This window comes from Alligator sinensis, unplaced genomic scaffold (assembly GCF_000455745.1).
Source record: "Alligator sinensis unplaced genomic scaffold, ASM45574v1 scaffold17_1, whole genome shotgun sequence".
NCBI classification, from domain to species: domain Eukaryota; kingdom Metazoa; phylum Chordata; order Crocodylia; family Alligatoridae; genus Alligator; species Alligator sinensis.
Genome location: NW_005842491.1, coordinates 798,739 through 812,110, shown reverse-complemented (window position 1 = coordinate 812,110; position 13,372 = coordinate 798,739). Strand labels below are relative to the sequence as shown.

Here is a 13,372-nt window from a genome sequence, read left to right as displayed (position 1 = left end):
GCCCTGTTCTCAACCCTGCTGACTGCTGTGCCAATCTTTGGGCTCATTTCTGCTGTGAAGTTGACAAATTGGTCACTTTTTTCCCACCACAAAATGAATGAGCCTTTTTCATTTTGCTTGCGGGGGGACGGGACTAATGCTCATCTTGTAGATCATTGAGGGGACCCAAGCAGCAGGCTCATCACAGAACCAATGAACCCAAATTGGTATTACATTCCTTGAATAAGGCATGAGATACTTTTACCCCCTCTGTCCTGTTCTCTCAGTGGTGCAGGAAGGAGTTATCCTGACTGGAAGCAAAAAACACCACATTTAGCACACACCCTTGGAGAGGTTGTCAGTACCAGGGACTGAACCTGCAACCCTTTTGTCCGAGACCATAAGAGTCTATTACTGGAACTAGAAAGTCCAACACTATAACTGACATAGTCACCACTACATGCTACCGACAGTGGGTAGAACTTATACAGAGTTATCGCATTAGACACCCAATTCCCATAACTATTCTTTAGCAGCAGAGGAGCCAGAGAAAAATCTGTCCCTGCTCAGCTGCCTGACTAGAAGACTCCTCACTCTAGGAGGAAGCACCTCACTGCAACACCCACCAGAGCCAGGTGCAGTTTACAGGGACTAGTAGCTATTGTGCCTTTTCTTCCTACACTACTGCAGCAGGGAGCTAGCTCCCAGTGAAACGTGAGGGTGGGACTCAGCTCCTCTGAAGAGGGGATGGAGGCAGAGGTGCTTTCTCAGAAGGAGAGCATTGGAGTCAGGGTAGCAGTGCCCTCAGATTGTAGCAAAACCCCCAGTTTTTCTTTAAAAAAAAAAAAGAAATGCATTCCCTCCCCTTCCCCAACCATTTCGGACTTGTTCTCTTCCTCTCTATTCCCTATAGATAAGTATAGGTGAGCTAAGACATAGGATAAGCTTCAGCATTTTATTTTGGTAGCAAGTTGTATTTGTTTTGTTTTTTCTCCTTCTTTATATTGTATAATTATTATGTTTATATTGATTTTTATTGTTCTATATTACTGTTTTACTGATACCATATGATTTAAGCCTACATATGTAAGTTAGCATAAGTCATGTCAAGTTTCCATCTTGTGTCCCCTGGTGCTGTAACCTATGACTCATACCTACTCCTCCTATGTAAATTGGTTCCTGGATGAATGGGGATGAATGAGGGTGCTTGAGAGATAGTGGCAGTAGGTCTAAAAATAGCTCCCTCTGAATGACCAAACCATCAACACCAATACCTGGACCAATGACCCAGCCATTGGAACCAACCTCAGCATTCAAGAAACAAAAGATGAGGCAACCCACCATTGCGCCATGGGCCCCCCCCCCAATCTACGCAGGGCCCCTGCCAGTGACCACCCCCCCATTCTGGACAACACCTGCTGGACAAGGCCCCCTTTCCAGCCTGGATAGGTAGCTATCACCCACCCCCACCCCCTCTTCAACCAAGGACTTGGACTTTGTTTCTCTTCCCTACCTGGACTCCAGCCCTTCCACTGAGTCTCTTTTTCCTGCTGCCATTGTGAGTGCTTGTGTGTGTGTGTGTGTGTATGTGGGAAACAATAACTTCATGGGGCTGTGTAGCGTGTTGTCTGTTTAATAAAACTGCTATCTGGACCCCTGAGTTGGGTTTTGCTTTACTACGGTTCTGGCCCTGCTCCAATCTCTGCTCCTTGCCCCTCTAACTTCTGTCTCATTTCTCCCTCTCCTGCTTCTGGCTCACCCCCACCACTGACACCTCCAACACCTGTCCTGAGCTCCTCTCTGCCTCCAAACCCCCCTTTCTTTGCCACTGTCTTATCCCCACTGCCTTTTCCCCTGATCTCTGTCACTGTTATTGCCTTTTCCCTGGATCTCTGCCACTGCTATTGCTTTGTCTCCACTGCCTTGTCTCCTGATCTCTCCCACTGTTACTGCCTTGTCCCCACTGCCTTTTCCCATGAGCTCCCAGGTTTCTGCGTCAGTGTCTTTCCTGGCTGTCTCCTCCTTGACCCCGGGCTTTTTCCCTTGCACCAGCAACCTTGAGTAACCCCAAGCCTCAGTTCTTCAGCCCAGCAGGTTCTAATCCCAGTTCTGGCAACTTTCATTCCTTACACTTTCTCTCTCACCTTAACCTTCCCACAAGGTATCCCAAGTACCCCAAACGCACGCATACATACCATACCATCCAAGTTAGGAACTCACCTGTGTGCATATATAGATAGATGATATGTGTGTGAATCAGTGAATATATATATATGTCATTGTGTGTGTAATATACAAATTAGTGATCCGTGTAGGTAGTGACCACTGATTATTGTCTAATTTTTGGTTTGTGTATGTGCTTGAATTGGTGATAGGTATGCATGTGCCTAGGCTGGTTTGGATGTGTATGTGCCTGAGTTGGTAGTGTGTGTGTATGCACTTAACTGATTTGTATGTTTGTATATGTGCAATTGTGTCACACCCTCCTGTCTAACAGCGCAATACTGAGATCCTGAGAGTTGGCCTGACCCCACAGGGCTACAAGATTACTTTGATCTTTGATCCCATCTACCCATGTTAGTTGCAATTGTTTATTTAAAGTTAGAGGCGAGTTTCTGAAAAGCCACCAGGCCAAGGACATTGGTTCCAGGAACATCTTGAATCTCTAAAGTCCCTAACCCAAATAGTCTTTTCATCACATGTGATTCTAGGGCTGTTTCTGCTGCAAGGCAGTGTCTTCCCCCTCTAGCTAGATTGGGACAGCAATAATGTTTGTTCATTAACTTGTTTTCTTGCTTCCAATTTTAGTGTGTGTGAGCACACATCAGTTGGCAGGTACTTGTGTGTGTGTGTGTACATGTATGTGTATGTGTGCACATGTGCACGTTCCTGTGTACACATACATGCACCCAAGCCTGCATGCATACGGCATGTGTATATATCCACATGCAAGCATACACTTATCATCTCTCACTTAGAGTGTGGCAATGCCTTTCTAGTTTCTCTGCCCTTGATTCTTAAACTGATTCAGAGAGATCTAAGAACTGCAACTACTCTCCCTCACGTGGTAATCAAATTGGTGCGCACTTACGATCATAGAAAAATATGACTTAAAAGGGACCTCACAAGGTTAACTAGGGTGACGTTACATGCTACATTTTGACCAGGCTAAATCTGTGGAGTGTTAAGTGGTGTTAAAGTTAGAATGTGCTATGAACAGTCACGCATTCAAAGTTAATACTGTTTCTTGCATGTCTGACTCTGACTTACCATTAGATGGCTAGCAAACAGGGGTGTCTTGGAGGGTGGGTAGTAGTGTATCCTGAAATGTTGGAGGACTGCAAATTGCTCATTTTATCTCCATGGAGCAGACTGAAATTACCCTAACATGAGCTAGGTAGCATAGCCCAGAGTTAACCCTTGCCTGAAGTGGTATAACTGAGATGTCCAGAGGGCACTTACCACAGGTTAGTGATCTTTAATGTGCAGACCCACACATTTTAGGTGCCCTTAGTATGGTGTAAGTGTAACATGTAACTTCACCCCTAGTCCAGCCCCCTGCTCAAGGCAGGATCATCCTTGACTAAACTATCCCAGCCAAGCTGTCTGTCTAACCTGCACTTGGTAAGTAGCAAATTGGTAAACCAGGATTTATACTCCCGGCCCACTCACTCATCACTACTACAGCACTGGTAGGAGAGCATCTCTGGACAGGATCAACAGCTCTTGAATGTAACCAAGGAAATACTGTGTGTCCTCTGTACCAGGTCTTTGTAAAGAGCTGTCTCAAATCCCTGGAAATACTTTGTCACAAGGACAAGAAAAAGGAAAGAGAATAAAAAAAAACAAGTAGCAAGAATAGTTTCCTGCGCTAAATGGTGAGACAGAACTACCATCTTACAGTTACAAGCAGAAGCCAACGCAGGAAGTAGGGTATTGAGGCCCATGGCCAGTAAATACTGACCATGGACTGGGACAGCAGGTGATTCCATATTTCTAGAAGTGGATCCAGCTGTTCCTTAGGGGCTCTCATTCTCCAGCAGGTCAGGCCATTTACAGGGTCTCCCACAGCCTAGTAAACACAGGCAATGCCTCACATATTGCAGAGGAAATAATTTTCCCTGGCATATTGAAAGAAATCTTACCATTTGCGCCTCTACCTCAGACTGTACTTACCTTCCCTTGGATTCTTCTCAGTGCAAACCTGCCTTCAGAGTACAGGGATGTGCCAACACAGACATCATGAAAAATATAGAGCAAGAGCAGAAGCCTGTGGATTGGGATCAGCTCAGTAATTCTGGCCTCGTCTAGTCCGTGGGCCAGGCACAGGAGAGCTAGGTTGAAGGGCACCCTAGGTGCAGCTTGGTGAAAGGCTTGCAAAGGCTGGAAGGCTTTTGTTTCTGTTTTGGTTCTCTGAGCTGTAAGCTCATATCTTCTCAGTGACCACACGCTTTCCTTTTAGAACCGGAAGGACCCACAGACCCCCACCACGCATGCATGACCAATGGGGAAATGATAAATGAGTCAAGGAGGAAAGTGTGACATTACAGTATGCAGGAGCAGCTCTTGATATGCACAAATAGCATGACATACCCATCTCCATGTCTTGCACCAGTGAGAAATCCCCCCTTCCCCTTGTCACACACAAGCCACTTTGATTAGTAAATCCTCTTTCTCAAAATGAGATTTGAGAAGTGTTTTAATTTTGTAACTATTGTTTTTTACTGGTTGATTCCCCTTCATAATCCCAAACAAGATCAAATGTCCTTCTTACCTCATGTCCCTCCACTGCCAGCTGTATACCCCTCTCTCCGTGGGGACAGCCTTTAGGCGGGGAGCCTAAAATACCAGCTGTTTTTTTAGGTAAATTTCTTCCTCCTTCAGTTTTCAATAGAAATGTTGGATTTTATGTTTTAAAAAGACTGGTTTTAGAAATCAGAGAGCCACCTATCCCATCTATACATGTATCTTCAAATTTCATTTGCTGCTCTCCCCTCTTCTCCACCTTTCTCTCCACCCTGCCCCCAAATTCAGCAGCAGGGAAAGGAGGAGATAGGAACAGTGGTGGCAGTGCAGAGCTGTGTGAAAGCACGGGGCGGCAGGTCCCTAGCTGCTTCTCCCCTCCTTTCCCCTACTGCTGAATTCAGAAGTGGGAGGAGGAAGGGGATGAGAGAAAAGCAGCAGTTTCCAGAGCTGCTTGAAAGCCTGGGCTCCAGGCAGAGCCTACGTTGGCAATCGCTGAGCTCACAGAACTTGCAACACAGGTTGAGCTCCCAGCAGGAGCTGTGCTGAAGTGCCAGGGAGCAAGGAGAGCTCTCTGTGCAAGCAGGGCACAGCCAGAGAGGGGCACAACACCGCGCACCATCCCTGGATCCACACCTGTCCAGGCCATGGCTGAGAAAAAGATTGTTTTGTGGATGCCTTGCCTTCCGTTCAGACTTTCACATCCTCACTGTGACAAGTACTGTGGAGTTATTGACCTGGGAAAGTAATATCAGAAGTGTAGGTATAAGAACTAGTTAGCTTCTTTTTTATGCACTTTGCCAACTGGACAGAAAGAGACTGAAGGTACCCCGTGATCCACCAGTTATTGCCAGACCACAGTTTGAGAACCTCAGGTCTGGTCAAGCCCCTGACCAGGACATTCACTAACATTTCCCCACCCGCTCCCTGAGTGCCACTCTGATCCCTGGCCCCCTGGGGACGTATTTGATAGAGTTTGTGCCCTGGCACACTGGAATGGAGGCAAAGGAGCTCTGTGGGGGCAGGACATTGCTGCAAGAGGAGGTATTACTGTCAACAGCCAGATTAACCCTGGCTATGCAGTTTTAAATTACAAATGAGGATCAAACGCCTTAATTCAGTGTCTGCAAGGCCAGGGAAGGGTCTTGTGACACCTGATATCTCCTCTCATAGCAGTTTCCTGCCCCAACTCTATTCCACATGGGCCAGAGGTTTGAGACTCCCTGCCTCCATTCTGGTGCCTCCCTCAACTGAATGCCTGGGAATTGCATGTCACATGGAGCAGCTTGCCATGTCACTTGTGGCATGTGTGCCATGGGTTAACCCCCGCCCCCACTAGAGCACACTTGTTGGTTTAGAATCCTTCCTTCTCTGTGGGGTTTGCACAACATTCAGCATAGCAGGGTCCTGGTCTACAGCTGGGGCTCCAGGATACTACTTAAATAAAAACAAGAGGTAAAGAAGGTCTGCAATAGCCCCAGTACCACCACATTGTATCAGAAACCCATCGACTGCCACAGCCACTTCCATGCCAATATCTTCCATCCTAAGCATACCACCAGAACCTCGTCTATAGCCAAGCTCTACATTACAACCAAATTTGCTCTGATCCCATCTCACCTTAAGGACCTGGAGGAGAGATTCCTACATCTACAACAGAATACAAAACTGCAGCCACTCAAATCAACAAACCCAGATTTAGATCCTGCTCTGACCTGCTACAATACCAACTCTGGGAAAAAGACATTCCCTCTGGTTGTCACCTACAGCTCCCACCTTAAACCTCTAAGACACATCATTAATGACCTCCACCCCCTCCTGGAAAAAGATAACCATCTCAAGGTAGCCATGGCAGAAGAAGCTCTTCTGACTTACAGGCAGCCCCGCAACCTAAAATGGTGTCTCTCAAATAACAGGCTACTTAACTCCTATTCTCACTGCGGCACCAGGCCTTGTAGCAGACACAGATGCAAGCTGTACTCAACATCAATACCACATCATCACTGGACCAAATAACACGGATTATAACATCCAAGTTTCATTCTACCTCTACCAATGTCATTACCTGTTTACAGTGTCCTTCTACTGTCTACGTTGGACAGCCAGAACAATTCCTACATGTAAGAATAAATAAATGCCAATCTGACTCAGTTCTAGAAAGACACACAAGCCTGTGGCAGAACAGGTTAACCTCCCTGGATGCTCCAGTGGGTGCATCCAGACAAGCACGCATGTGCCTGTTGCAGCACCTCAAACCAGCAAGAGGCAAGCTGAGAATGAAAAAAATGTTCCTCATCACCACCTGACCCTCATGGAGAATGGGCCCAGCCTGACCTGGCCCGGCCTGCCCAGCTAGTGCACGCCTTTGGACAGGAGCCATGGGTCCCGGAGCAACATATCCCGGTCCTATCCAAAGGCACACTAGCGGGCTGTTGTGCCATGCTGGGTCGGGTCGGGTCAGGCTGGGCCCATTCTCCCCGCACGGACCATGGGTCAGGCAGTGCGGCAGCAGACACATCCTGGCTGGCTGCTGCTTCTAGTGCTGAGGGCTGTGCACCGCAGGGGGGCGGGGGGCGGGCAAGTGGTGGCCCCTCTCAAACCCCACACCCCCCAAACCCACCCACACATCCCATACCACCCTACATTCTCCTCACCCCCCTCCTGCAAACCCCACATCCCACCACTCACCCATATACCCCGCACCCCCTGTTTCCCCCCAAACCTGCCCACACACCCCACACCCCTCCCCACCCCTTCCTACAAACCTCACATCCTTCCTATCACACACCCAGCATGCCCAGCTGCCAGACAGGATGAGACCTGCTTTTTAGTGAAGGGGTCAGGGGGAGCTCTAATTTTTCTATGATAAAACCAAAAGTAAACATCAAAGCATATAGATATTTAGAATTTATTTTATTATGATGATAGAGACACTGGTAGGCTTCCAAATTGCTTTCAAATTATAAATACATCAATAAGACATTGCCCAACTGATATCTCTCTCTCTCTCCCTCTCTCTCTTGCTATATATATATATGTGTGTGTGTCTATATCTATCTATCTATCTATCTATATAGCGGTATTTTATTTTAGTTGTGGAAGAACATGGATTTTGGGGTATTTTAAAGAGTGAATTTGGGATTTTTTTATCAGAGAATTTGCGGTTTTTAAATAGGGAACACCAGGATTCCTGCTAGTGAGGCATGTGGCAGGACCTAAGCAGATGAGCCTGCTCAGGACTGGCAGCCAGGACCCAGCTGGAGAGCAAATGAGGTGGCTAACCTCAGGGTCATTTGGGGCTAGGAGGACATGTTTTGTCAGTTCAAAGCAGGTCACCACACTGAGAACATCTTCCAGGAAATAGCTGCCCAGATGGCAGGGTGAGGGCACACATGGCAGCAATGCCACACAAAGACCAACTATGCAGCCAGGGCCCACTGTCTGCTGGCCCAGAGGTGCAGACACCTTTGCTACAGCATCCATGCCACAGCCCAGGTGGCAGTGTGGTCCCTGTCCAGGTCTGGCAGGTCTGCAGCCTTGGGGCCACATGCTGTCGCAGGTGGCAGCAGGTCATAGCCAGGCAGCAGCCACCACTGTCACACTGCTGCAGTGGGTAAGAGTGCGCAAGGAAATCTAGGTTAGGGCTGCTTCACCAGTCCAGCTGGCACAAGGGGCTAGTGTCCCCAGATACCAATTGGCTGGGGCCCAGAAGCTCCTGAGAGCAAGTAGCCCTGAGATGCTTACCAGGGGAGCTTTTTATACTGGTAGTGCCGCCACAGGTGCTGGCCCTAGACTTCAACTCGCTCCCCCCTGGCTGCAGATCCGGGAGGAGCTGGGCAGGGTCAGTTTGCCCCAAGTGGCACAACTTGCCCCACACCAATTGCATGTTCAGGCAAATGTGTTGAGGCAAAAATCCCTGGTACAAATTTGAGCTGCTTCAAGTGCATGTGCCTGCATGCATGGATGTGCCCAGTGTGACTGTTCTTAGCCAACAAAACTTTAAGAGGGAACTTGAATGCAAAATTATGGAAAAAGAAATCAGCCACAGATTGGACTGTGCTAAATATGGTCTAAATGGATTCTTATCCTATTACCTGATTAGCTTTTGTGACCCCCTTGTTCCTATGGGCTTATTGCTTGTGTGCCTCTCACAGCACTGCCCCTCTCTCCTCCCTTCCTTCCCTGTTTTTTGTATTCAAATCACTTTCTTCATTTGATACACTGCTCTGTGCATGTCCTTCCACAGTATCTCATGAAGTGAGCTCAGGCTCACAAACACTCAAGCTATACATCTCTGATTTACTTAGTCTATAAGGTTCCCTGCCTTATACCCTGCCTTCTGCCTGACTTCAATCTAATACTGCCAGCTACCTCTCACTGTAATACAAACCACAATAATCACTAATCCTCACAGAATTCCTGACAGTGCTCCTTCCAGATAATTTCTAACAGGCTTTGTTACCAGAGTGCTCCATAGAAAAGAAGTGCATCTATGAAATTAGGTAACAGATAAGATGCTAAGAGATGGTTCTCATGGATATTATTGCATTGTTTGCAGGTTTTGTCTTCACACCCTGACTTATCAGTTCAATTGCCAATCATAGCACAAGATGCCTATAACAAGTCCCCGGGGATGCCCCCCCCCCCCCCCCCGCCCGCGCCCCCCCCCCCCGATGTGACAGGTTAGTTCCCTTGGAGCCATTCACATCACCTAATACCAGGACCTGGCAATCAGCCCTTTAACAGCCTTCTTGGGTACCAAGGGACCTGTCTCTACTAGCCAACCATGTCCATTGATTTGTCACAGAAGGAATGGTCCTAGGTTGCCTTGATACTCTGGGAGTTGCTGAATTTATGCATCTTGCAGGGGGCATTCAACACCGCAGGATTAAGCCTGCACTTACTACCAAGAAGGAATTAACAAGAAGAACAATCCCAGTGTGAGGTTTGTTTTAAGATGAATGGCGGAACCAGGAAAGTGAAACAAGACCAGTAAACAGTAAACGAGACCAAGAAATGAAAAACAGATTGAGATTCAGAGTTTGACTATGGATCTTTTTTTGAAATTCTTATTCAGGGTTTTGGATCTATTTCCTTCAGATAAAGAAGTGATAACCTCAGACACTCTCCAGAGAGATGGTAGGGCAGCTCATGGAGCAGAGTATGTAGCCAAGAAAAGTCTGCGAAGATGATTATTAGATAGAAAGAAGAAGGTTACAGCTCTGTCTACGATATGGGAATAGCAATATCTTTTTTGACCAAAGCGGTCCTGGCATGGACTCAGCTGTACCAGCAAAGATGCACTTTCTACATGTAGTAAAACCACTCCCACAAGTGAAATGAACTATTCTGGCAAAAGGCCTGGACTCTCCATCCTACCCTCTAACTCACAACTTCAAACAAGCATCTTCCATCACTGAAGACCTGTCTGATTTATGAAGCAAACCTGCGCAGCAAGAGTAGCTTTCCACAGCAGTGTTAAGTGTTAAGTTACGAGTCAAAAAAGTACACAGTTTGGAGAATGAAATGGAGCAGGTGATTACTAGGAGCCCCAGAAAACAATGATTAAAAACCCCAGAAACGACAGAAAAAAAATCTATTATAAAAGACATTCTGCTTCAGGCCAAAGTGTAGACGCCAGAAAGCTGGGCTAAGCACTGCCTGTGAAATTCACACCTGTGTTCTTTGCGAGTTATATATAGTCTAGTTCTCAAACAGGGCTCTGAAGCCTTGTGCCTTAGCATGTTTAATTACACTGAATGCATTTGGGATTTTTCTGTTGCCATCTTTCTTGAGTATGCATACTTGCAAGAGAAAACCCACTCTGGAGTTGGAAACAAAGTGTGAAGAATCCCAATTGCCACTCCCACCCCCTTTTCAATTACTGCTGCAATCCAAAAGCCCAAGCACATTTCAGAAATCAAGACCCTGGCTTGCTACCAGTGTGAGCAATGATTGTACAAATACCGTCACAGGAGATCGTCTGGCTGCTCCGGTCCTGAGCCGTCTTGCATGGTGACACCGTGAGCCCACAGCTCTATAAGCGACATGAATAAGCATGTGTGCTTGTTCCGTCTCCCCACACTACGCCAGATGTCCCTCCAAGCAGAGCAGAATTCACCGCCCCCTCACATTACACTGCTTTCCCCCAGCTCTCCCACAGCCATTTCAGAGCAAGACCGGTTATGAAAGTAGCACGTCAAGAGCTTAATCTACTCTTACAAGCTCTCACTGTGGAGCGGTTGCTCAGCCAGAGTTTCCTTTTAGCTCCAGTGAGAGCTGCAGGAAAAGAAAGTATCAAATGCAAATTCAAGACTGTGTATTTGCTGCCAGAGCAGCAACCAGTTCCTTTAAGTCTTTCCTGCTCTTAAATCTCAGACGCACCACACCACTCTCTGCCCCGTGTGAATATGTCCTGTACACTTGGGACTCTGCCAGTTGCAAACTGTTTTCCCCAGCCCTGTATCTTGTGCCTTCACTTACATTTGTGCATGCAGGGGATACAACACTACATCAGAAGTCCTCACTCATTCACACCAAAGGCAGCATTTTACGGCCACTGCACTCACAGCCCCAGGTTCTTCTAGTACTATTTTTACATTCATTTTCTTCAGTGGAGTTGCTCCTGATTTAGGATAAAATCCTGGCGTCTAGCTAAACTATATGCAGCACAGGTTGGGAAATGTAAACAGAAGTGTCATATAACTTGTTTTACATTCTCCAATTCAAAAGCATCCACGTTCAACCTTATGATTTATGGAATAAATTAGATCAGCCAAAGGGCTGCTCTAACGGTCTGCTGTTAACAATCTCAAAGACCAAAATGATGGCCAGAGATAGCTGCAGTGTGTAAGCGTCTGTGACAAATTATATCAGCTGCAACATGAAAGCAGGTGGAGTAGAAGTCTCCTCCCTTCCTACAAAGAGATCAAAAGATAGTTTGGGAAGGGAAGGGTGCAAGAAGTCACTGGCAAAGCACTATGGTGAGGGCTGCCTTATGAGCTTACCTACTCGAGTCTGAAGTTGCAACTACAGAATTCTCCTGGATGTGGGTTTTGTGATAGAGCTTCAAATCTCTTCCCAGGTTAAACTGGATCCTGAAGATTCAGGAGTCTTGAGAGAGAATTAGGGTCCAGTGTGGAGCCAGGTTGGGCTGATTTAGGTTTTCACCTCAAAACCCAATTGAACTTGTGATTTCAGACAGTCCATTCAGGCACCTCTCCCAGGGAAGTACAAGGCACTGTCAGACTGCTTTCCAGCAACTCTCTGCTGTAACTACCTCATGCTTACTATTATGGTGATGCGCGTAACATGGACAAGGGCCATTCACTGTTATGGTGAAGATCACCTCTGCCATGAGACTCATCTGCAGAAAATAAACACGAGAGGGACCTGAACACAGCTAATGCCAATGCATGAAAAGATCCCAAAGATTGGATTTGCAGCAATAGTTTACAGCATTTGCAGCTCCTATATTCTATGTTCATCTGTGTCGTGAAATCTAACAAACACCAAAACCTTATGCTAAAGCTGGAGTGGGAAGCGGTGGCTGGTTCCTGGACACTAATGAGTCTTTGGAGAATTCCTCGGGCACGTCGCTTCTAATTATTTTTAGGGGAAGAAAATAATTTTCAGGAAGCATCGGCTCTTTAAATTTAGCTTCTCTACTTCCATTCCCAGAATCAGCTTCAGAAAAACAATCCAGAGGGAAAACACAAAATAAACGCTAAAACCTCTTGTCAAAATTGCTTGTGCAAACAGCCGAGACACCTGGGAGAAGTGGGAGAGCTACACTCCCTATTGGTGCTGAGCAGCAGCAACAGTGGAGTGGTGCCCCCCAGCGCTGGGGAGTCAAAGGGAAAGGTCTTAAGCTACACTGGCCCCACTAGCCTCTACATTTCCTCTGCATGGAGCAAAGAGAAAACAATGTGTTGACTGTGATAAACTGTTGGGTTGGTTGATGCAGGCTACTGACTACTAAGCTTTTCCTAAGACAGTTTGTCCTATTTTTCTCTCCAGTTTAATAAGCCATATTATAGCTGAATATTAGGCCTGTGCAAAGCGGCTAGTATTCGCTTCGGATTCAGCCAATTCAGGGGACAGCGATTCAATTCGGTGATTCAGTCACTGTCCCGAACTGATTCAGCCGAATCTGATTCAGAGATTCAGCTGCTGCCGAATCTCCAAATATCCGAATCAGCCAGAACCATCCCCCACTCACTCTCCCAGCCTGGCACAGCCCAGCTCCAGCACTTTGGAAAAAAAAAGCCTCGACTTAGCAGGTGCTGCCGGGCGGGGGGTGATCCCCACTGCCCCCCACTGCCCCATGCTGCGTGGGGGGGCTCTGCACAAACCCCCTAACCCCCGCTTGCTGTCCCAGCCCCCTCCATGGCTGCTCCACCCACCCCAGCTCTGGCCCTTTAAGGGAAAAAAAATGAGAAAACCCCCCGACTCACCATTTGTGCCTGGTGGGGGGCGATCCCCACTGCCACCTGCTGCACTCCGAAGCCCTGAGGCTGTTGCAGTCACTGTGGGGGCTGGGAGAGGGGGGGGTCAGGGGGCTCATGCAGAGTCTCCCATGCAGTGTGGGACAGTGGGGGTGCAGCAGGGGGCAGCACCTGGTGAGTTGGGGCTTTTTTACAAAGCACCG

General features: G+C 47.4%; 1 protein-coding gene across 7 annotated transcripts in view; it reads right to left on the bottom strand.

Annotated features, from left to right (window-relative positions):
* Positions 1-13,372, bottom strand: part of PIK3R6 (phosphoinositide-3-kinase regulatory subunit 6) — a 73,009-nt gene that overhangs the window by 53,344 nt on the left and 6,293 nt on the right. For 3 of the 7 annotated variants that reach the window (XR_003095810.1, XM_006031277.3, XM_025212896.1), the window contains exon 1: positions 4,156-4,438. The exons of 1 other annotated variant lie outside the window; for it this stretch is intronic. The gene's annotated coding sequence lies outside the window, so the exon portion shown is untranslated. Of the gene's footprint in view, positions 1-3,943; positions 4,052-4,155; positions 4,439-4,753; positions 4,979-10,689; positions 10,760-11,205; positions 11,221-13,372 lie in introns of those variants that run through there. 3 more of the 7 variants (XM_025212893.1, XM_025212891.1, XM_025212894.1) reach the window with 3 other exon arrangements.